This window comes from Mastacembelus armatus, chromosome 19 (genome assembly GCF_900324485.2).
Source record: "Mastacembelus armatus chromosome 19, fMasArm1.2, whole genome shotgun sequence".
NCBI classification, from domain to species: domain Eukaryota; kingdom Metazoa; phylum Chordata; class Actinopteri; order Synbranchiformes; family Mastacembelidae; genus Mastacembelus; species Mastacembelus armatus.
In genome coordinates this window covers 13,467,617-13,483,107 of record NC_046651.1, presented here as the reverse complement: position 1 = coordinate 13,483,107, position 15,491 = coordinate 13,467,617, and the positions used below count along the sequence as shown (strand labels likewise).

At 40.6% G+C, this 15,491-nt stretch overlaps 1 protein-coding gene across 4 annotated transcripts in view; it reads left to right on the top strand.

Annotated features, from left to right (window-relative positions):
* The first annotated feature begins 5,893 nt into the window (after positions 1–5,893).
* Positions 5,894–15,491, top strand: part of LOC113135550 (zinc finger MIZ domain-containing protein 1-like) — a 97,214-nt gene continuing 87,616 nt past the window's right edge. For 3 of the 4 annotated variants that reach the window (XR_003296182.1, XR_004463339.1, XM_026315662.1), the window contains exon 1: positions 5,894–6,021. The gene's annotated coding sequence lies outside the window, so the exon portion shown is untranslated. Of the gene's footprint in view, positions 6,022–6,503; positions 6,523–15,491 lie in introns of those variants that run through there. The other variant, XM_026315663.1, reaches the window with a different exon arrangement.

Here is a 15,491-nt window from a genome sequence, read left to right as displayed (position 1 = left end):
GACATTTCCCAGTTGAGGAGCTGGAACCCATCCTGTATGATATGGAGAGCATCTTACTTAAATGTCACAGTGCTGGACAGACTCACTCTGATATTGTTCAGTAACTGCCATCTTGGTGAGATTTTTTATATATTGGTGTGTATGAAATCATAATGCAATTTACTGTGATATCTCATTAAGCCCTATAATGTCTTGCCAATAATTAAACGCTCACATTTAGCAGAAAATAATTCAGCAGAGTATATCACAAGCCTGGATTCTGACAAACACAGTATGCTTTGACTATAATTGACTTTTCATTCTGCCCTGGAGTTACAGGAGAATAATGGGGCTGGAAATAGCTAGTTAACCTCCTGTCAGGTAATACATAAAAGAAAAACAAAAAAGTCTTCACAGCACTGCAATATACCTAAACCTTTTCCTCTGAGAGGCAACAGAGGGATGTCAAGGTGGGAATTGTTGCACTAAGTGATTTTATTAAGTGGAACACCCACTGTGAGCTCAGTCTGCCATGCAGGGATTGTTTGACGCAAATTATACATAATTCCCAATGCATGACAAAACATCTATAACTCACACAACAGTATAGCTCAACAGTGCTGCCCTGCACCATCAAGAAACAAATACTTCACAGCACCTGTAAATATAAAAAAAACAAAAAACAATGCTGCTTTGATCATTATGAGGTGAAACAAATAATTCAACACTGACAGAAAATGAATCATTGAGAGAAAGCTGTGATTTGAGAAAAACATTTATATTTTACCATATTATTCATTTATAGGTTAAGATAAAAGCTGTTTCTTTCTAAAGAATATTAATAATATAATATAAAATGTTTTTTGTTGTTATAGTTCTTATATATTTCTCTTAATTAACAATTGGTGAATGATTGATTTTTTAAATTAAGATTAATTTAAGAATTTAATTAGGTACAACTGCCACACACTGTTTTTTCTCAGTTGTTCACTATATTATTATTGTTGCTGTATATGAGTTCAAATGAAAATGAACCAAATGCAAATGAAACAATTTTGAGCAAAATGCTTTCTGTTGGTTTCACATTCTCAAATATGCTGATTTCCCCTGTTAATATTGTGGTAGATTTATTACATTTTGATTTTTGTTTGGACACTTTAGGCTGTCACAACTGGTCATGGGCCTTTTTGAATTCAAAATTACAAATCAATTACAGCCCTATAAACAGTAAATAAAAATAACCCGATGTTGAGATGATGGATTTGGTTCTATTGTGATATTTTTATGAACTTATATAATTCCATTTGTGCATTGCTGTGAAGTACAGTCATGGTTATATTTGCTGCATGTCAGTGTGTGAGTGTGCAGTGATCATGTCATTCCTCTCAGCATATAGTAGCAGAGGAAACATGTTGTCAACCCCCTCGCCTTTTTGCTCTCTCTGCGCTGTCTCCCTCTGTCTCCCTCTGTCTCTCCCACTTCTTCGCTGCCCATGGCCTGGGGGAACAGTTGGCTTTCTGAATACTCTTCCCCCTTTGTGTGCACATATTGATTGGCTCCCTGCTCCCCCAAAAGCAGACATCACGGGGTGCCGGCAGCCAGCTTTCTGCTGGTGCTGCTCAAAAAATGTCTCAAGTTAAAAATGAGTGGAAGAAATTGTCAGGGGGCTTTACCACATCCTGTCTAGGTATGTCTCTCCTTTTTCTCTTTCTCCTGCTGTAATGAGGATCAATGGGGTTTAACACACTTCCCTCATGTCTTTTTGTCAAATGCAGTGCAATAGTCACCTCCTCTGTTTGCAGAGTCCTGTCCTCTTCCTCCTCATTGCCTCACTGATTGCCTCCATCCTTTGAAATCCTATTTGTTGACCAGACTCTATTGCTCAGTCTGCAGTGCACTATTACCAGGTCACACACAATCCCATAACACAACAGATCCCCAGTAACCAGGTTGTTTGGAAACGGATGCACTTAGAGGCTTGGAAAAATGAAAGCACAGAATCAATCATCTACTGCTGTAATTTAACTCAAATTATCATGATTTAGCTAAATGAATTAAAGCAAAAAATGCCAACACAGCTTCTGAAAATCATAGCAAGTAGACCCTTGGGACTACAGCGCTGTCTCTCGCCATAGTTTCGGACATCTCACTAGACTGCATTAGTTCCCCGTCCATAGCAGAGTAAAGTGTGCACTGTGAAATCATTTGGACTGGAAGACAGCCAGAGTTTGGTTGGTTGTGGAGGATGTGGGCTGGTCTCTGGAGCCTGGCGGTTGTTCATTCATAAACCAGGTGGGAACTGTAAATGAAAACACAGACATCTCCCTGCCTAAACTTTGAAAGCTCACATTGTGCTGTTTTTATGTAAGGATAAGGAGGACGTGCAGGAGTTCAGCATCGGTGATGTGTTCTGTAACTCTCTAGAAGAATTTCATCATTTCAACTCAAAAATTAAACAGAGTATCGGTGGCAAAATCTAAACTCATGTTTACACAACTGAAACCTGGTTCTTAAGCAAAAAGCTAATTTAAGTCCCTCAAATTCATCACACCACTTAATATAACATGAAAAGACATTGTGAAAACTATAGTTGCCTTATAATCCATTCGTCTTTATTATGGCCATCTGGTCAAAGACCTAGACAATATGGGCTTTTATGGGGTATTAGGTAAATCCCTTTAATGAAATGTAACAATCAATGAACACTGACAAAAAGGAAGTTTAATGTATTCATTGCATTGTATCCCCCAAGACAATTTAGGCCAGAAGACCTGAACAAAACATCAACAGCAAAGTAAAAACAAATTTGGACCGAACAGAAGATAGTTTGAGTCAGCAGGAGAATTAATTCTTTGAAAATTGAGGAGAACCTGTGTTATGTTGGCATGAACAGTGATGCCATCTCTTAAACCCGGAATAATTGATTTTTGTGGCCACTTGTGGAAAGTTCAACAAGCTGTAAACACAACATTAACCTATGATCCCCTTAGAAAATTGTTAAAGCTGACGCCTTCCTGTAATAGACAAACTGATGCCCATTACAGTGCATTTACTCTGAGTTGTGTTAGTGTCTACCTGCTGAATTTAAGTCCCATATTCACTTTTCTTGTTGCTGTTTTGGTCTTTGTTGCTAAATGCTCCAATATGTTTACAAGCTGGGTGCTATAACTTTGCATGCTTGTCATTTAGTGTTGGTCAAAGGGGGGTTTTTAAAATTGATGATAATTTTCTAAAGGTGATGCCTTTCACACATCATGTTTTTCCATTGTTACAATAAAATAATAATTACTGCAGCTTTGAATAAGCAAATTGATTTGTAGCTTGTTAAAGCTTTAATCTCTAATCCAGTGGTGTTGACATGAGAAGAAATCCTGAAAAAACTGAAATAAACAAGGGTAAAATACAGAAACTTCATTCAGAGGAGCAGCATACTTCTTGCTGTGGAGTGGCAGTGTTAACCGCCAGACCAGCATGCCTCTGCCAGTAAAGTATGTCGGGTAAATCTGACGTCCCACTGAGTCTGCACTTGATGTGCGGTGCTGAATCTGCGACACTGAACATCACTTTGCATATCATTTTTAATGCATTTCACCGACAGAGTGCTTTTGACTCAGTCTCCTTGACCCAGTTGTTACAAGGAAAATTCCCCATCTATATTTGGACCATTGTGCCTGTCTTACACTGGCGTACATCACAGACATCACATCAACTTGAGAGGGAAGGTGTCACAACACTGTGATCACAGGTCTGGTAGGTTGATCCCTTTCAAAATATCTCAGTGGAACATGACAGTCAGTATTTTATGTCATGGTGGTCAATTATTCTGTAAAAAAAGAGAGAATTGTTGATAATAAACTCATATGTCTTCATACATGAGCTGAAACATGCGTCGAATGCCTAAGTTTTCATGAAGTGAGACCCTTGAGTTTGTTATAACTCAGTCAAAGGAGAGAAAAGCTGATTTTTGTGGCTCAAATATTTCACCATACAAGAAATTCACAGCTGAGTGTGACAAGTGGCCAGAGACAAATTGGTGAATGAGAGCTATTTTAAGCTGGTTAATAGGCGACAGTTTAGGGATTCCTACAAGAGCACTGAACAGCTGCTTTTAAAATTAGCTGTATGATATGAAATACAGTGTTACACATTATGCTTTCAAAACAGATTTTGGCTTTAAAAAGCAGACTTTTAATTATGAGAAGCTAATAAATGTAGGAAAATGTACTGTCTCTAATAGGTGTGAGGAAAGGTTCTCAGGTTTTGATTTACCTCTTGAGCTTCAGCAGCTGCAGATGTTAAAGTAACGTTAATATCTTTAGCTGGCTATGCTGGTTTTAATCATTATTGATTAGCTATAACTTTAGCTTCTGACAGTTTGCCAATTTGTTCTTTGTTTCCTAATATCTTTTGATACAGTAGCTTTTGTACAGAGTTAAGATGTTTATGTTGCACCTCTTATTGCAATTAACAGCTCAATAGAATTGATGGGGTTTTAGTATCCTGGAATCAAAAGTTCATTCCTGAATCCTTATCCATCTGCTGTGAATCACAATTACCTAAAAATTTCCATTTTCCATTAGAGGGAAATGTTAACGTTAGCCAATTCAGGGATGGCTTACAAGCCTGGAATAGGATGAAATCAATGCTTCCTGTCACCTTTTAGCAGGACAAATGGTGCCTATTGTTCCAGCCCATCCCTCCCCCCTGACTTAGACAGCTGGGGCAGATACACAGGCCAGAAAGCAGGGACTCAGAGGACTCCAAGTGCACCAGCAGAGTGTATCAGTTTTATGGAGATGTCTTCCATCAGAGCTTCTGGGTGAGAAAACTCCACTCTGACTCTAATCACAACCCAGTTTTGGAGAGTCAATCAGGTGGGGTGGTGTGTTTGTAACTTTTGACATGGGGTGCTTCCAAACGGGCCACAGTGGCAGGAGCAGGCCAAAGTGCGTGTGTGTGTGCGCGCGCGCGTGTGCATGCGTGTGCGTGTGGTGGACTGGAGTCTGGATGCTGCCTGGCACAGTCATGGCTTCTTGACGTCAGCGCTCAGCCCAGCCTGCTGCTGCTGCTGATGCCGCTGCTGCTCTCAAACATGTCTTTGTTATTCAGAGCTCTCCATCAGAGAGCGGCGACCTGCAAAACACGGAGGGTGGCGCCAGCTCCGAGGAGGATCACGGGAATACAGTGCAAGCACGTGTGTGCGTCAGTGCGCTCGTGTGTTAGTGCGTGCGTGCGGGCGTGCATTTGTTGTTTATTAGTCTGCCATATGTCTTATTTATATTTATAGTAATACAATCAGATAATAACATTCAGACTGTTTGGACTGAGGATGAATGATCAATGATGTATATAATGTATATGTATATATATGTAAATAATGATCATTAGCTACTTAATTGTATGATATAATTGTATGTTTAACATTTATAATATGTTTTATGTGTATTTGAATTTTACTGCTAGCCTTTTATTATTACTATTATTCTTACGTGACAATTATAGGCAATATATGTATTTATTATTTACGAATAAATGCCTGATCAACCATTTGATGGGTCAATAATATCAATGTAATAATATTAGTCTTAATTTGTTTTTAAATGACCATAAATAACCTTTATATGATCGGTTTCCTTTTAATGTGTGGAAGCACTTTTTTTATAATGTGTAAAATCCTCCACTGTGAAGCTGATGTGTTCAAAGTGCGGTAGAAACGGTCGGTACCACAGTCAGAGGGACCAGGTCCAGCAGAGTTCCGCTGAGCTGAGCGACAGTCCGCTCCGGCTCCGCTCCTGGATCTCTGCTGATGGCGTCTCCTCCGCGGAAAATCCGCGACACATTTTGTCAGCAGCCACTGAGCATAGGTCCCTTTGGTAATAGAATAGCCAATGTAATTTGACACTTCAACTTACTGCGCTCTCTCCGAGTCTATTCAGTTACTCACCCACTGACGTTGAGCCCATTCTCAGTGGCCGTGAGGGGGGAAGATATTTAAAAACAAGAGCCGAAAATTACCGAGGACTTTTTTCGCTTAATAACACGGTGAGTAGCTGCAAACTTAACGTTGCTTGTTCCCGGTGTCGCCCTGCGAGCCTCTTGTCTCGGGAAGGTTTTGTTTCCACTTTGGCTCAGATTGTTTCTCAACAATAGAGTGACCACTTTAACTGGCACGGAGGAGCACGTCGGAGCCTGTAATGATAAACCCCAGCTTTTTATTTACTATCGCGCCGCTCTGTGCCATCGGGGTTGGACCTGCGGGCTGTTAAGCAGGTTGTGCATTTCGGTAGTAACAGATGCCGCGTTGATCTCTGAAGCGTCGGGGCTCGGAGGCTACATTGTAGCAGCCAGTGTGCATTTTGCTTGCAGAATGAATCATGCCGCGGTGCGTGTGTCCGTGTGCGTGTATGTGCGCAAGGTCTAGAGGTAAGTCCTTTTACCTTTGGCTCCTGATGTGCACATGGTTTGTATGATGTGGGTTTAAAGCTGCTGGTGCACGCGAGCTGAAGAATAACTGTGGTCAGGGCAAGGCAGCAGCCACTGCAGGTAAATAGACTATTATCCGTTTAATGTTGTGACTGATTGTTTATTTCTGAACTTTATTAAGAATTTCAGATCTGTAGCGTTAGATCCAAATGCATCTGTGTCACGTCCTGGAGTTATCTGACTGTTGTAGTTGAACAAGTTGACTCCCCAAATTCCTGCTGTTTGACTATGGACTGTGTTGGGACTGAGGGGGCCTCTCACATAGAATTGGGCTCCCTCTCATTTGCTTTACATCTCTCCATTAAGCCGAGAGCATGGCCAAGTGGGGAAAAATAAGCTACTCCCTGATCTGCTTCCTAACCACTGTCATTGTTGCTCTCATATGCTTGCCCTTCATTTCTCTGTCTAAATGTCTTGGTTTGGGAGCATCGAACAAGCAAACAAACACACATGCAGATGTTTTCCGTCTCTTTTTGGAGAGATGTCCAGGACAGCTCTTCCTGTTTTTGTTATGGTGCCGAAAAGTTGTCTGATTTTAGCTGCTGCAGCATCCGAGTGCGTCCTGCACAAGCAGGGCTGTTTGGACCCAGCTGTTCAGGCTCATGGGAAACTTCTGTGGTGATACCAGTTATTGAGCAGCCTCAGTGGCTTGTTTACTTTTCTGTTGTGTAATCCAAGAGTCTGATTGGATTTAATAGCTGCTGCCTGCAGCTTTCTGAACTGGCAGACTTCTCGACTGAACAGGTTTTAAATGTTTCAGGTACAGTGTCGAGCAGATCGGCAGATGATGTTAAACTAGGAAAGTTCCAACTTTATCCAGCCAGTCCTTTGATTACATTTTGTTCAAACCCCTGCCTGAGCCACTCAGTGGCACGTGTGATTAAACGCCGATTGAGCTCTGTTTGTGTGGGGAAACTTCAAACTTCCCTTGGCTTCATAGATTAGTGTGGTGTCAGACGGAGGACGTGGTTTTCTGTCCCACCCCCTCCCTCCCAGTCACCCCAAGTTGGACTCGTGAATAACCACAGGGCAGACCCCACCAGGCTGACCTTCTTCTATTCAAGCTGAGGATGTTGAAACACCAGCCGTCAAACAAAAGACACATTGAAACAGAGAGCTGCAACCCAGCACGTGTGTCTGGGCGCTCAAGTAGACCATTTATTAACTCTCAGTTTCCTGCTGCCCAGTAGTCAGCATCAATACATAGTGTGGCAGACTGAAACTGTAAAAGAACATCTAACTGCTCCTGACACAGGATAAGGAACAAAAAGTAAAGCTTTTTAAAATAAATAAATATATATCATATATAAATCTTTAAGATGTCAAACACTGAAGTAATTATTTTTGTCGTCTGGACTGCACCCGTCTTGAGGTCTGTGTGTGTGGCATTGTGGATTGGCAGTGTTTTCTGCACACTTTTAGTATAGGGTGGGAGTTTTCACTCTGTCTTTTCTACCCACCGACGAGGTGAGAGTAAAGACGGAAACTGAAAATGGCCGTGCCACATGGGAAATTATTCAACTCTCAGATCTGAGAGGACACACAAGAGGCCTCATTACCTCCAGCAGCACTGCTGGCCATCCTGAGAGGAGACCGAGAGCTGGTTCATCTCCACCAGTCACACTCACCTACTGAAATATTGTCTGGGTGATGCATCTGATGCTCCTCTTGTCTGAAAGTATCCCAGTCACACAACATATTGTGCAGTGTAATTTAAAATCCACACACTTTAGATATATACCACTTTATGAAATGACACTTCAGTTTGATTTTCATTATAGCAACAAAATTAAACCGTCTTCCAAATATTTGCAGCCTGACCTTTGTTTTACCAACCATGTTTGCTAAAGTAGTTGGTAAACAGGGCTGTTGGATGGTGTATAATGTCATAATGTTATTGATTCGACATGGGAATTCCACTTGCAGCGAGCGGCTGCTGCGTGCTGAGAGCTCTCTAACAGGAAAAAGGCGATTGAGAAGCGGCCGACTTCTCTTCCTCTGTGGTCAGAGCCTGTGGGAGGTTTGTGTAGGTTTCGCTCAAGGTCCTTTTTGTGTTGTCTTTGCTCGACAGAATAAACTCCTGGGATGAATCACCCCACTGGTATGGCTGTTTTCAGTGAGTAAGGAGAGTGCAGGGAAAGTGTTGCACTGTCCGTACAGAAAGTGTGTCACTGGGCAGCTGTAGCAGCTTAATCATGAGGTTTACTTTGGTGTCAAACAAGCACTTAATGTTTAATAATCCTATTAGTATGTTACTTGTGCTCAGTCATTTCAAAGGGTTAGATAACTGTTGCAACAAAGTATGTACTTGTACTCCTACACGTAACGTCATGCTGCGTGATACTACAACTCTACACCATTTCAGATAAAATATTGTGCTTGTCATTATTTTTACTACTACAGATACTACTAACTTTGAAGATGGAGTTTTAACATGTATTTTTATATATTGTGTTGCACTGAGATATATTAATCCTGTGTTTCCTGACCTTTGTTGCTTGTGATGCCCTGTGAAAGCACCAGAAAATCAATAGTGATTTGCACTTGCACTCACTTTATTGACATTTTGTCTCATACCTACTCAGATTAAAAATAATAATAATAATAATAATCACACTGTGTTAGTGGTAGTTTAGTTTTGGTCAAGGATCCAAATACTTCTTCTGTCACTCAGAGTTGCAAAACAAGCATTTGCTGCACAGCATACCACCATATTCTTCTCACATGTGTTATTCAGCATTCCTCCGGTGTGTGCTTGTGATGATTAGCGACGATCCACCTTGTGACACGAACCTGCAGTAACAGCCATCCACCGAGAGGCTTTGTAATGGGGAGAATGGTCAGACTGTACCTGTCAGCTTGACTGTTGACTGTTAATATGAAGCTTCTATTTTCAAAACACAGCTCAGGCAAAGGGAATCTGTGTGTGCTTGCGGAGGAGGGAGATGCAGAGTGAGGGATGGGAGAGGTGCTGGGAGTGACGCCAGACCACACATCATTTAATCATGTTAGAGTGTGTAGCCACTTTGTGCATATTTTTGGTTGCATTGGTGATAGGAGTTGTTATTGTACAAACTGTATGCAGAGAGAGAGAGAGCTTGACAGCAGGGAAGAGAGGGGATGACAGTTTGATGGAGAGAAGAAAAATCACCCTTATTTTGGGGTTTGAGATTGGTCAAGTTGTAGATTAATTTCAGTCTTATGACTAAATGCACGTAAAAACCTCAGTTTTGTTGATGCTGCAGTTTGCGAAATCTGTTGAGAAATTTTAAGCAACTACATTTGAGACCATTTAAAAAGTTGAGCTTGTGGAAAGAAGGCCATTGTGCATATTAACATTGGATTTGAACGTGTCCTTTTGGCTTAATCCCACTGTTGACTTGGCTGCTAAGTACTGAGTGTGTTATTATTGCTCTTTTTAGGGAACCCTTCTCTGCATAATCTTACTTAATCTAATCTATCCCCCTCTATAATAGACTGGGAATGATGTGACTTTATAGAAAAAGCTTTAGTGTAGATCCATACCAAACAGACTCGTGAGCTGGTTGCTTCTCCAACCCCTCTGGCAAAGCTCTTGTGAAAATGCAAGTGACCTCTGCGCCCCTTGTTAGTCTGAACAATAGGCCTGCCTCCTCTTACAGCTGCAGCCATGCCGGAGGGGAAGTTAGCCGGAACAGAAAACACACATCTCATGATTAATAGGTCTAAATACTATATTTCTGGTTTGTTCTCATACCCACTTCTGCACCAAGACATTTCCTTTTTATTTAAAATCTCTGTTATAAAGAGTTTTAGGGCAACAGCTGATGATTATTTTCATTATTCAAAACCTATTCAGTTTAGGATCATGTTTGACAAAGAAAACCCTGAAATATTTACAGTTAAGAAGCTGCTTAAAATATGACAAAATCAATTACTCACTTATTAAAATAGTTAGCAATTAGTTTTCTTTCAAGTGACAAATCAATTAATTGACTAATAATTCTGTATGTAGTTGCATTTGTTGCTAGTGCTTAAAGTAAAAGACAGCATGGATGACACTCAAGTTAATTGACAATAGTTTTGATAATTGTTTTTTATGAAGAAAAAAGTTCAAACATTGTCTCATTTCAGCTTGATTGAGTATTTTTCCTAGTTTGTTCAGATATTTTTGCTCACATCTGGATAACATTGCAGCTAAAGATGATGTTAAATTGCAATTAAAATCTACTGATACTTTGTTCACACGTTCGTTGTCGTCATGCGAGCCAGAGTGTGACATGATAGTTGTGAAAAGAGAAAACCAGATCCAATCTCTGAGGCTTAACCCAGGATGAGTATAATTGGAGCTTTTGAAGCACATAGCAGTTGCAGGCTCATGCATGTTGAATGTGACATGCTGTGAAAAACATACACAGCTGATGTTACAGTGCAGTACTGCAGTGTTAAGTGTAAATGAAAGGCTCTGAATCATGAATAACATCCGGCTTCTCCTAAGTCGCAGCTCCTATAAATTAAACAAGGTCCAACTCAGGAACCCTGAAGGGTTGTCAGATCGTGAAGCATGTGATAGTGTTACATGGCAAAACGTATTTCCCCTCTTAAATTTCAGCTTAGACTGAGAAACTAGTAGCAGCTCTCAAAATTTGAAAATGTCTCAAGAGGTGTAATCTCACTATCAAAAAATGCACACTGGAAAGATTCCTGAGGGGCTCTGCTGAAGCATCACGGTGTCTAGTGTGTTCACCTGAGTTTTTTTTCCTTCTCTTTAAGGAGAGAGAGATCCACACCTCTAATGAGTAATGAAGGTGATTCTGAACAAGTAGTGGAATTACATTCAACAGAGCCCGCGGGGGTCCATATCTCATTGTTCTTTGACAGGGAAAATTAACTGGGATTTACTAATACACAGGGAACGTACTTCCCCCATTCTCTCTCTCACTCTCAAAGAAAAGATCTGAGGGTAATCTGTTTCCCCAGCAGCGCACCCCCCCCCCCCCCCCCCCCTTGCCCTCTTCCCACCCACCCCACCCCAAACACAAATGTCAAATGCTTTCAGGTTTGCTATCAAGATGTAAAACACAGGTACATAAAGTCCCTGACACATTGCACTGTTTTTCATTCATCTGTTGCCATATGTCGACATGGAAGAGGCTTCTATTTAAATATTGTTTTGCATTTTTCCTGTTTTTTCAAGCCTGGAATGACCCGAAGTAAAGAGGGCGCTTTGCCTGTGGTTCACTTTTGATTCGCATGGGAGCAGAAACGATCTCAACACCTGCAATCACGTTCTGATATGTTGTTCAGATTTGTGGTTTCTGTTAGTGTGAGGATTCACTGTTTTGCTCTATTTTATATAAATGAATGTTGAATATTTTGGGGTTTTGGACTCCAGCTGGAAAAAAAACAAGCTGCCAATGGGTCACCTTAGGGTCTGGGAGTTAATGATGGATTTTTAATTTTCACTACTTTCTGCCATGTGCCAATTATTAGACTTCACTATATTTGTAAATTCTGATTGGTCCATGGAAGCACCTCTGTCCACACCTGCTTTAAAGTGGTGAGGTGAGCACATAGAAACAAACAGTCAGTGACTCTTACATGTAAAATAACCAGTATTATTCAGACTTCTGTATTGTTAAATATAAGTAGCCAAAGAAAATAGTTTATTAGTGCTTTCAATATAAACATATACCAATAAGGCCATAATAGAGAAGAGATTTATTTTTGTTCCTGTTTGGCCAATTCAAGCTAACTGTGTGATACAAACTCTACGAAACAGCAGCCAATGATTTGCAGGATCCTTTTTTTTATTCTCTGTATGTAATGATGATTTAGATGTAGATGATTTTATAGTTTTGTCTAGAAAGTGTCCAGAATTCATGAGGAATGGACCAGGCATGATTCTAGATTACAAGGTGACGTCTTCATATAACTTCTGTCCGACCAGCTATCCCAAACCTACAGACCTTACAAGTTAAGTTGATTTTGTCTCTTGTGTGATCTGATCTTACGTTTTCACCACACTCAAACCATGATGAAGCGCAGACAGTAGTGACACCACTGTGTCAGCTTACACTCTACCCTCGCACTAACACGGTGTCTGTGTGCGGTCGGTTACCCAGGTGCAAGGCATGCATCACAGACCAGAGCTGATACACTGACATGACAGCTGTGGAAAGTTAAAGGAGACCAAGAGAGAAGTCTCAGCACAGGATAGGGTGGAATACGTTAACCCTTAACATCTGATTGTAGCATTTTAGCCCCAAAACTTCACCTTTTCTGTTGTGCTTTTTTTTTTTCTTTCTACTCCTTATGGTGGTAGCAGTATTTCTGTTCTCCATCTTGGACAAAAACCTATAAATAAGGTTGAGGTTATACTTTCAGGGCTTGCCTTTTTTACGTGTGTTTTCCATGTTGGTTGATTGGATGATGTTGTAACTTCCACACTTTTTTGCACAATAATGATTAAATTTAGACCCATTCTTCATTGTGAAAGTAATACAGGGAATTGTCAGTACATTTATATTTGCAGTGTAAGCAGGAACTGCTTGTAGCTAAAGTCACATGACATATCATGGTGCAGATTTGGCACAAAATAAACAAATATAGACTAAAAAACTGAGCTCAGCTTTAGCCTTTAGTTAATCTGGCATGTCCATAGCAACATAGTACTTCTCGCTTACATCACCCTGAGCATGGTGGGAACTGTAGTGCCAAAGCGCAAAGCACATGAATCGTAGATGGATATACGAAACTGAAAACTCAAAAGGAATCATGAAGCCATGGAAATAGCATCTCAGCTGTTACTAAGGTGTAACACAAGAACACTGCTCTGTATCCAATAATGATTGCAAATTTTGTACAGTATTTTCTTCATCAAACTTGGACATAGAACATAACACACATGGTATGTCAGGGAAGGAAACACAGGCACACTGCTAAATTAATCTCTGAATGACCAGAATTTATAGGACATGAATTGTGTGTTTGTATCAGCACAGCATGTAGCTGACCAAAAATATGGCTTGTAGCCACATGCGCTGCTGTCCCAGCTGTGACTTTAAATAACTCCTCTGTAAACACGTCATGTCTGTTTCCTTATGTTCCCTGGTCCGGTGGCTGGTGAGCCATTCTGCCCTCAGTGGTGGCTCAGGGAAATGAACAGTGTCTGGTGCAGAGACAAGAGGTTTCATATGCTCATAGTAATCACAGATATCATAATAACTACTGCTGCTGATGAATGCTGATTAATTGGGCAGTGTTGTCTACACATAAACACACAGAGAGAGAGAGAGAGAGAGAGACATGCAGACACACTTCACACTCCTATTTATAGGTGCAGATTGCATAAGCTCATTTCTAACAACAGGGTGGTTCTCACTTTGTCAGTATCAAACAGAGAAAAGCTTTAACTGACCAGATTATTTTTACACACACACACACACACACACACACACACACACACACAGTGTATATCGCACCCCTTTTCCTTCTTGGCTAACACTCTGTGGCCCGATGGGGTCCACAGCTTAAAAAAATGTTGATGTCGGATGCTATTTTTGACCATTTGCTCTAAAAGGAGGGTATGTTTAAGTCGCAGACACTGTGGTGTGAGGCTGCCCCCGTGATGTGCCTGGCATGTGCAGAGAGAGAGAGAGCGGGTGAGGGAGAGAGAGAGAGAGAGAGAGGGAGAGGGAGAGGGAGAGGGAGAGGGAGAGAGAGAGAGAGAGAGAGAGAGAGAGAGATGGTTCACCCGAGGGCCCAGCATCCTCCATGTCACTGTGGATGTACACAGTGTGCGGTTGGTTTGACTAATGTGTGTTGCATTAGCATGAAGGGTGATGGAAGGGGTTAAGGAGAGGGAGGGGCTGAAGGATGAAGAACAAGTGAGATGATATTCTTGTGTTTGACTCTGGGTGTAAACATCGTCAGTGAGATGAAATAGTTTGAGGTCAGAAATGTCTTAACAAAAGTGTCTGTGTCTCATTCCACCTCTGTCTCCACTCTGTCTTCCTTGCTTTTTCGCTTGTGTGTGTGTGTGTGTGTGTTATTTGTGAGGTAGGAATGTGAAACCTAATCTGGGATGGGGGGGTACAGGGCACAGTGGGTTTCTTTTGGAGAATTACCCCTATGTGTTGCCACTTCTCACAGAGCTTCCAGCTTGGGACAGAGAAGTCTGCTACAAAACATCGTAAACAACTTCTGTATTTCTTTTTGCTGTTTTGACGTTGTATACTTGGCCCGATGTTCTTACGATTCGGAACAGCCAGTATATATTGCTCATCAGGGTTCTGCAAGTGCTTTATTATTTCTTTTAGCAAAATACAAGATTTCTACCCTTTTTCCCTTTTACAAATGAACAAAAATATTTTGACTTCTGTGGCAGATTTATTTTTTCAGATTTAAAAAAAAAAAAAAAAAAAGAGGTTGCTGGAAATAAATTGTAGAGAAATTTTGTTTTAGATGTTGTTGCCTCACTATCTCTCTTGTTACAAATATCAGTTATTTTCTCAATGAAACAATCATTTAGTCCATAGAATGAATGAAATAATGTTTTTAATGTGTTGTCATTGAGAGTTAAGAAAATCTGCAAAAATTTACATTTGAGAAGTCGGAGTCTGTAAATTTTTGGCATCTTTTCTTAAGAAAATGCGGATGATAATGATTTCACCCTCATTAAAAGTATACATTGTCAAAATCTGTTCTCCAGTCATTAGCTCCAGCTGTTTTTTTTTTTTTTTCAACAGTCATTGATTTGTGCTTTCACTTGACTTTTGAGGTAAAATGGCACATCTTGGATTTAGTGCCATAGATCACCTTAATTCAGAAAACGTACCTGCTATCAGAGCTTGCTAGTTGTAGTGCTGATAAATCTGATACATTATGCTTTGTTGTTTTTTTTTTTATGTTTTATTTTTTGTTAGTGTCAGCTGAGGAACAAATTGAAAAAGCTAATTACTTGAGGCTGTGTATCTTTCATCGTCTTTGTGTGGCATCGACAGACACTTCCTTAGGAGGGAGGTGGAGAAGACCATGTGAGCTCTAAT